This window comes from Labrus bergylta, chromosome 2 (assembly GCF_963930695.1).
Source record: "Labrus bergylta chromosome 2, fLabBer1.1, whole genome shotgun sequence".
NCBI lineage: Eukaryota > Metazoa > Chordata > Actinopteri > Labriformes > Labridae > Labrus > Labrus bergylta.
This window is the reverse complement of record NC_089196.1, coordinates 3577189-3587239: the sequence shown is the minus strand read 5'-3', so window position 1 is coordinate 3587239 and position 10051 is coordinate 3577189. Positions and strand designations below refer to the sequence as shown.

The following is a 10051-nucleotide window of genomic DNA, read 5'->3' as shown; positions in this document are numbered from 1 at the left end:
TCAACCACTCTTTCTTGCTTGGTTGGATTTTCGAGCATCCTTCTCCCATGTGCTGGTGATTTTATTTATGCTTCATTGAACAGGGGACTGCAGCTTCAGATAAAAAGGGAAATAAACATTGTTGTGATATTCAGAGTTAGCAACAAGTTGTCAAGAGGACTCCTGACTGCTCTTTGATCTTGATTTTTTGTCTTTTTTCTCTGTCTATTTGTCTCTTTGTTTCTTTGGTTAATGCAGTCATTTTACACTTAGACCTATACAATGAGAATTTAAAAAGCTGTATCTCATTGTGTTAAAATGTAAATATAATACCATGGGAAAAAGAGGATCCTGACGTATTTGTAACGTGAACAAGTCGATGTAAACCGTCTATGATTACTGCGGTTTGATCCATACAGAGACATCCAGGAGCTATTGGACAATTTTAAAGCGTAAATAAATTAGGAAATATAATGTATACTGCTACTTCCATATTTCAGTTTTTGTACTGATGTGTGGGGCAACACGTGTATTATACTAAAACCTTTGTATGTGTTTCAGAAAAATGGAAATGAGACTTATAAACTATGTGAATGTTAGAGAGAACATACAAACAGTCTCATGTGTGTTGACATTTAAAGATCTAGTAGTTGATTTTAAAAACATAATTAAATCCAGAAATAGATTCTTACCTGACGATCTCCATGTTTGTGTCCAATGAGGAGGATCAAAGACAGGGGTATAAGTCCAGAAACACGTACTACATTACAACCAATATTTCAGTACATGGAGTGAAACTATGGACTCCTCTCTGGATAATAATATAAAAAGTTACTCAGGTTAAAAGAATGTATAAAGAAAATGTGATGGGGAATTATGAACTGATTGAGTAAATCTAACATTTAGATGACTGTACTTCATTGTTTCAGTGTGTTTTGTTAAAGTTTAAACATGAACAAGTGTATCATCTGATTCTGTATCAGCAGTAATAAAAGGACACGTCACTCCTCTGTTCATCTCTCTCCACTGGCTAACAGTTACTGCTCAAATCACATTTAAAACCCTGCTGCTCCTCCTTACTTTAACTCTCTGATCCAGGTCTACACTCCCTCCCGCCCACTACACTCTGTCAATGAAAGGCGTCACAACCAAGGGGTCTCCGGTCTCCGGTCTCGAAAAATGAAGCCTATGCGGAAGTACAAAAAACTGCAGTTCCTCGAGGTTCCGCTTGAGGCTGGCTGCAGAAGCGCCGGAAGTGCCATAAGCCCACAGCCAAAAAAAACCTGTTTTTACCACAGGAATCAACATGTTTACAGCCTGGTTCAAAAAACGAGATATATCTGATAAGTTGACGGCTCCTTCTCCTCACACTTTTTTTTATAACTCATCGGATTTTATTCTATTAAGGAAAACGACTATGCCCATATAAGGGTTGTGTCAGATTTGATTGACAGCTCTGCGCGCTGCATCTGTGTCAGGTCAGGAGGCTAACAGCTTGATCCGTCTGATTTCTCCTCTTTTTTACTTCGTTTGGAGAGTTTGTTTAACACATATCTGACAACATACATGGCTTGCTGTGCGGTTAACAGACCATCCAACAAGTTGATGCTTCAGTTTTTTTCGGTAAGTGATATATTAGTGTTATATTTACTGCTTACTCAGTGTCGGTATTTATATTTACGGACCTAGCTTGTTTAGCGTTACCTTGTAAACCAGTCGGCTAACTGTACTCAGTGTAGCTCATTATTTACAATGTTTGTTGTTAAGATGTTGTTGTTGAAAATAATGAGTTTGTGTGATCTTAGAAGCTAAAGGTTCACCTCGGTGGTTATCTGACGTTATGATGAATGTTATACTCCACATAAATGTGGACATTAAAAAACAAACTTTGTGTAGTAATTATCCGTCAGTAACATAAACTGAACTGAACCTAATCTTCTGTGTAGGTTATAGAGGATGACATTAACGTTACATGGTTGATGTAGTGTCTTAAGATTTGAGCAAACTGTTAACAAATTTAAAAAAAATGCACTTTGTAAGAGCATCTGTAACCATTAAGAACTATATTAATAACCATATTAATTTTCACTGAACTCATACACAGAATATAGCAGTAGAAATATAAAATATAAATAACATATGGAATGAAAATAAGATATAAAGCACATAGATATAAAGTATAAGAAATAGTTTGAAGAATACAGCCATGTACTGAGCTCATGTTAATAATAAATGAGTTACTGTATGTTCTGTACTAAAGCACAGAGAGTTGGGACCTGTTAATGTATATAATAATATAATAATTCAGGTTATATTTGTTCCATGTTAAGATGAAGTACTATCCACAATAAATTGCTTAATTTTTCCTCACACAAAATCTGAGACAATTTGATGTGGAATATCATTGTGCAAGTGAGTGAGAGAGCTGAAAACAGCACGATTACAACAAGGTTTATCTTCTTAACTTTGAATAGATGTTGATTACCTGAATACTGTACCTCTGTTGTCTGGGTAGTACACTGTTGAATTTATAAATGTGCTCTTACACACAGATGAATACAGAAAAATAGATGAGAACAAACAAAATGATTTAATGAATAACTGATATTTTCTCTCTTTCTTTGCCATCCTGAAGACCCCGCACTAAAAGTCCATGTTCTCCTGGATCCATGTCACATGCTCGAGCTTCTTCAGAATTACTTTTCAACAGTCGAAGTTCTGCTGAGAGAAGATGGCCAGCAGATAAGACAGCAGAAGAGAAGTTGATATTATGTGATATAGATCAGGGAAGACTACATTTCTAAATCATTTTTAACTGTTTTTATTCACAAGTTATTGATCTTATTTACTCTCCATGTATCTTGATTTAAGAATGGGGCTGTGTTTAAGGGCATATTTTTGCAATGACTCTGTTCCATCCCACTTTCAGAAATGAACTACATTAGTATTTGTTAAAAAGAAATGTCGAAAGAATAAAAAGTTGTGTAAAAGTAGACTTCCTTCCCTAAGCTGTTGAGTTGAGCATTAATGCACATTTTAGTCTTGTCATTTCAAATCTGAAATGTATACTCATAAGTAGACATAAAGGAGTGCATTTATATAGAAATATTTATTTAATCTGAAAAAAACATTAAAAAAAGTCTGTTTTTACAGCAGAGATTAACATGTTTACAGCTTGGTACAAAACAAACAAATAGATCTGATTAGCTCATGTCTCGATGGACACACTGTGGGGGGGGGGGGGGGGTGAATGTTTTGATGAAGGATAAGAGTTATTCACAATAAGGCGTGTAGCTGACCAGCTTGACAGGCGGGTGCGGTGTAACGGTTTGTCAAGAGGCTTAAAACACTCAGCTCTCAGTCTGTGGGTGACATCACTCAGGCCATCCGGGGGAGACCTCCCTCACAGCGAGTTGTTGAAGAGAAGTAACTGAAGTCCACCCCAGAAGAACCAACAAATGCAGATGTTGTTGAGGCTCAGGTTTCTTCCTCTGTCTCTGCAGCTCTCTGGGCACCTCGACGGACCAGTCACCAATAATCCACACTGTGTCTATAGGAGAAATACAAAGGTGTTCAATTAATGCCTCAGACAAGACAAAATGTACAGTTAACTACATGTGACAGCTCAGGGTGTTTTTTTGTTATTAGCCACATCTGCAGGAATAATATTGAACAAGGTAGCTGCAACTCATAATAATAGATGCCAGTCTTAAACACTATTTTTTCTAATACTTAAAGTTTTTGTTGTGAAGCTGACACTGTCCACAGACTCCATGACTTCACAGGGTTCAATAGAAAACAAATATCTTAAATACTAAATAATTATTTTTCAGTTGTCATGTTCACCTCATTGCTGTTGACATCAGTAAATATAAGACACAGACATTCCTCTTTTTGTCAGAACAGTAACATGAACTGTAAGCTTTGTAATATTGATTTCTTCTGGATGTCTCATATTTATTTACAGTCTATGGATAAAACTTTGTTAATGTATTTCGCTGCTAACAACGACAAAGTCTAGTAACTGCTCTGACAAATAACTCATAAACATAATTGTATATTTAAAAAAGTGTAGTTTTAAGACTTTAATTAAATATCTGGGTTGAATATAATTAGTTTTAACTGTGTTGCAGAGTCCCTTTTTACCTTTAAGAAAAAGCTAAAGACCCAGCTCTTTATGAACACCTACAACCTTAATGATGATGATGATATTTAGGATGGTTTTGATGCTGATTAGAACTCTGAAGAACAGCTGCCTCTAGTTACTTCCTGTCAGCACCTGTGTGTCTGATCAGACTTAAAGCTGATCGTTTGCACTTCTTGATGTTGTCTCCTCCTCTCTTGATACCTTCTTGTGTTGTACTTACTCTCTGATGTTTGTTGCTTTGGATAAAAGCGTCTGATAGATGAATTGAAGTAAAATTGTAACTCACGTTGTTTTTAAGTAAGGGGGAAGGTATCCTAATGTTTCTACTTCCTGCTCCTGTTTTTTCAAGGACAGTGTTTTGAGAAAAAAACACATTAAATATGTGTTATTGGTTTGGAAATTAAACTCTGACATGAGCAAAGAAATCAAATATGAATGAATGACACCTCTTTTACAATCTTGAAGCACAGGATTAAATAAATCACCTTTAACTCTTTTTGTTCTGCACATATCTTCACTCAGTTGCCCTGTTTGTGTTTAAAGTTGACATATTGTTTTGCAAACTTAAACTCTGAAAAAATATTCTCACAATAGGCTGTTTTCCTCATATTTTTTTGTGAACTTGAAAATGCCACATTGTTAGTAAGTTATTTACTTTTGGAAAAAAAACTGTATGAACTGAAGATGTGAAAGAAGGTACGATAAACCAAAATATAACTGATGCGTCTGAGTGACGAGCTAATATAATGTAGAAGGAAACTCTTGCACTTCAGCCCCTCTACAAAAGGAGGTCAGTGCTCTCAGAGAAGAAGGACAGAAGTATAAGATATCATTCAGTGGATTGGGTTAGGGTTAGCATTAATGCTTAACCCTAAGCATTTAGTGTCAATATTTCTGTTCTGAAATGTTGCTAATAAATGTATTTTTGACGGTTAATGTGTCAGTCTGCTTGCATTTTTTAAAGTTACTGTAAATTGTGACTCATGATGTACATCTTTTGGAGTACCTAAAGAGTTAAGCTCAGAAGACTTATATTTAGCTACTCTTCTGTGTTTTATTTTTTAAATTTACCTTTATTTTACCAGATAAATATTGATGTTGAGATACAAGACCTCTTTTTCAAGAGAGTCCTGACCAAGATGGCAGAGTAAAAGTTTCACACAAAGAAAAACTAAGAAAGACAAATATTACATCAATCAACACATCAGGAGTGTTAAGCAGAGAAACATGTGCATATACAGTCGTCAAATGATCCTTTATCCTGCTCTTAAAATCTTCCAAGCTGAACTTAATGCTCTAATTTAAGATGACTCAGTAACTCAGACAAAGATGATGGAGCACAACACATTGATAACAGAGGACTGCCAAACTTTTAACCATATACTGTGATGTGAGGGGGGTCCCTGAGGGGGGTCCCATCTGACATTACTCAATGATGTTGCACTGCTAAACTCTCCAATATTCCTGAGAAAACTTAAATGCCGCTGGTGTCAGATTTTTTTTTTTTTGCATTCATTTATTTTTATATATTTAAAAAAAATAAAACAACAAAAAACAAGCAACCCACATAAAAAATAAAAATAAAACCCACACACACAAACCCAAAACAAAACACAGACCAAAACAAAAAAGTGACACACACATCACCAATGACATGACCATGATTTACTTTCAGTTTTTGCAACTAAAATAATGTTTACATACATCCCCTTTTCATTATATATTTTATTAAATTAAAATCATGACATTTTCCCTTGCCAACCTGTATCTAAACATCCTCCATCACGTGTTGCCATGGAAACCATCTGTCAAGGATATTTTGCATTTTGCAGTCTTATTTTGAAAGTTATCTTTTCCATTATGTAAATTCCTTTGGGTGTCAGATTATTTAATGGTGATGAATACTAGTTGGAGGGCCCCCCGGTGAATTTTGTTAAGTGCCCCAACACACTCTAGAATCGCCACTGACTGTTACTGTTTTAAAGTTAAGACATTTTACAATGAAAATGTATGTCTGTGCACACTAACTTCAGGCCACCCCTGCATAAGTCAGTGCCCCAGTCTGGTCACCCGGGTCAAATTAATCTGGACACGCCCCTGTGTTTATTAAATGGACCTCTTAATTCAATCTATTGTGATAACGTCTACACTGTAATAACTATAATTTAAGGGTAGATGACAGTAAATGAATGAATTTATAGTTTTTCCATCACAAATCCTCCAGTACAGTGTGAGTGGTGATGGGGGGCGGAGACTCACGCCGTGACGGACAGCAGCATGCAGCACTGAGGATGAGAGAGAGACAGAGGCTGCTGCTCTGCCTTCACACTGAAACAACGTCGCAGTAGATAATTAGTAGTTTTAACCATAGTCTCCTTAAGAAGTGCAAGAAAATAACTTTAAGATCAGTTGGAGCACTTCCGTTTCGCCTGCGACGCGGGGACTGAAGCAGCGACCTGTGTGTGCCAGCCACAGACTGAAGAGGTTGTAACAGTGGTATCTCTCCCTGCAGCAGCAGCAGCAGAGTTCATACAGAATCACGTTATTCAGACGAGGCTCGGAGTACCTCACAGCACCCTGGGGAGTCTCTTCGCCTTCAGAGAACGAAGGGTGATCAGGAGAAACTGAGGTAATTCGCAAATCTGCGCTTTTTGCTTTCTCCTGCAAATCCATGTGGTGATTATGTTGCTGTGGAGTTTTAGCCTGTGCATTTACAACTGAGGGAGGAGGAGGGTGTGACAACAATGTTCTAACAATAATGTAATAATGTAAAGTGCAGGTAGAAATGATGAAACGAAGCCTCACATTCCGTTCAGGTGAGTGCGCAGGTGTTGATGCGCAAAACACGGACCCGGTGCGAGCCAACGAGATTTAACATGCTTTGAAGAAACAGTCGGTGTTTATAAACGTGCTTCAGCTGTGGGAACTACATCGCATGCTGCTTAAATTGTTTTATTTTGTATCTAAGACGTGGATAAATCGTGTTATTTTTGATGTTATCGTGGTGTTGTTGTTGTAAGCTCTTATCGCTAATGGATGCAGCGAGAGCCGCAACGAGCTGTCAATCATCCCATCCTTTACTAGTCCATTGTTTGGCCCCTCCTGTTTGTGAGTGAGTTACCATGGAGAGTCTTCCGGTGTGTCTCCTCCTATCACCTGATTTGGAGAAGGGGCGGCTGTCTCTGTGCTGTTGTTGGGTTAATAGTGCTGCTGCATTTTGCATGAAGCCTCAAAACATCGACCTGAGCTCCAGACCATGAAGAGGCCACTCAGTAGACTTTAAATGGACCTGTTCAGCTTTTTTCACACCTGGATAGCTCTCTCAAGGCCAGGGGCGTAAACAATAGTGAGCGGGGCCCTAAAGGGAACATATCAACTATGTTTCAAAAATACATCATTTCTTAGAAGCCTCCATCTTAAACACTAAGAAACAATCATACCCCCAAACGTGCCAAACCATCTCTGTCATGGTGCAAAAGAAAATAGTTAGAGGCAAATATCCTATAGTTTTATATAGCACTATAAAATAAACTATGAATAAGACTCTATTTGATCATGTGACGAGACTTACACAAGGTACTGTAGTCCGTGCTTTTATTTTGTCCCAGTTGGACTTCTGCCATGCCCTTTACTCAGGGATATCCCATCACTGACTTCAGTTGTTGAAAACGCTGCAGCTAGACTGTAAACCACATACCCCCAATCCTGGCCTCATTGCATTGGACTACCGTATTGATTTTAAAATTGTATTACTTACTTTTAAAGCTCTGAGCAGGCCCCTATGAATGCACTCATTAACTCCTTATGAGCCTGGGAGCCCCCTCAGATCTGCTGATCAGGGTTTACTGGTTGTATCTAGACCCCTTTTGAAGATAAAGGGCTGTCGGGTTGTTGCAGTCCGGGGTCCAAAACTCTACTTTTGAATGTCTACTTAAAACATTCTACTTTTTAAATATTTTTACCTCCATGATCATTGTTTCTCATTTTAAGATGTGTTATTTGTCTTCCTTTTAATTCAAATTTTGTGTATATATATACAGTACATACACGTCCTTAACTAGACCCTTCTCCTCTTTCGCCCCCTGCTGGTGGTGGAATTAACTTCCAAACTCAATTTGATCTGCAGAGTCCTTTTGTACCTTTAAGAAAAAACTAAAGACCCAGCTGTTTATGAAAACCTACCCACCTAATGATGATGATGATGATGATATTTAGGATGGTTTTGATGCTGATTAGAACTCTCAAGAACAGCTGTCGATGTTGTGCTTTGCCTCTGGTCACTTCCTGTCAGCACCTCTGGTCACTTCCTGTCAGCACCTGTGTGTCCAATCAGACATAAAGCTGTTTGTTTGCACTTCCTGACGTTGTCTCCTCTCTAGATCCTTGCTTGTGTTGTTCTTACTCTCTGATCTTGGTCGCTTTGGATAAAAGCGTTTGCAAAGTGAATTTTCAGAGAATTCTAAATATTTGAACCAGTGAAACTGCGATGTGATCAGTATAAGGCCTCAGTGGGTGTCATGGCTGCGTGTGTGCATGTTGGGAAGTGTGGAAGGAAAACGCATACAAACTAGTAAAAAGGGTTGAAGGTGAAGTAAAAGAGACAGATCCACAGGAATCAGATCTACACTGCAGAGGCTATACTTTATCTTTGTTCTGCTCGAGAGGTTTCAAGATTTCTGCCAGCGTTTTGCACCGATCACAAGTAAAGCATACAACTCAGACACTCCAGGCATCCTCAGAGAGAGAGAGAGAGGGGAAAACAACCTTTTTTATTTGTTTCACTCGATGTTTTTTTTAATGCCAGATTACATCAAAGCTCAAACGGTGGTGCGAGGGTTTTTTTTTTCATGCATGGATCTATATGTTTCTGTTATTCTAGATTGAATACTAACCTGCAGCCTTTGTTTCAGTTTGTGGGATCATAAGGCGCATATTGCATATAAATATAAACAGGTTCATACCAGGGATATTTGCAAAGGTCTCCTCGGATGCTTCTAGTCAGCACATCCTCACTTTTACAGAATATGTTAAAGGCTCATTGGCTTTCACAAAGCAGAGCTCGGTTTGAAAATATTTGCAACTCAAACGCTGACTAGTCTCTGGACAGAAGCAGAATTTTCCACCTTTGAATGTGCTCAAAAAACTGAAAAAAAATAAATAAAATGCTCCGTGACCGCGGATAAACAGGACAACTTCCCATGAATACTAATGTTTGAAATCCTATTTTATCTGTTTCCTGCTTAACATGCTTCCCTGTGTGCTGGCAAAAATATAAAACAACTTTCTCTTGTCCTCTGTTTTATATTCTCCGTCCTCTCCTGAGGCGGAAAGCAGAGTCGTTAAAATTCACTGCCATAATCACCAGTTAACAAGCTAATTAATGTAAAAAAAACAAAAAACACATCTGCACACTCTGGCTTATATTATTGTTCATGGAGAAATTTCAAAGTATCTTTTTACCCAGCAGATCTGACTCCAGCAGGGCCGCTGTTTCCTGTTGTATCACCCACTCGACGTTCTTAAAGGTTAAAATATAATTTTCTAATGGACCTGACAAGACACGGGGTCATCTTCAATCTCTCCAGCGGTTCATGCTCGGATGCGCTGATTCATCACGAAGTGTGATGCCTGAAGAAGATGTAGTAATCTGAACTATCGGCCCTGCAGCGTTTTGGCAGTTTTGGATATAAAAGAAGATGCTGGTTACTGTCAGGTCATGTCTCTGTCCCAAATCTGCAGGATCGGACACGACATGGCACCATCGGAGCATGATGCAATGGCCTGAGAGTCGGGGCTTTCTCTCCATCCATTTCTACTCTTTTCATGATAAGGGGGGGCTGCAGCATGTTTCTGCATAATGGGGAATGAAGAGCCACCATTTGGAAAGGGGTCAAACATCAATAATCATCACTCAGTGCTCATGCA

General features: G+C 38.3%; 1 protein-coding gene across 1 annotated transcript in view; it reads left to right on the top strand.

Moving 5' to 3' along the window:
• The first annotated feature begins 6417 nt into the window (after nt 1-6417).
• The window catches only part of arvcfb (ARVCF delta catenin family member b), a 264318-nt gene continuing 260684 nt past the window's right edge, over nt 6418-10051 (top strand). The window contains 1 exon segment of the mRNA XM_065962786.1: nt 6418-6755. The gene's annotated coding sequence lies outside the window, so the exon portion shown is untranslated.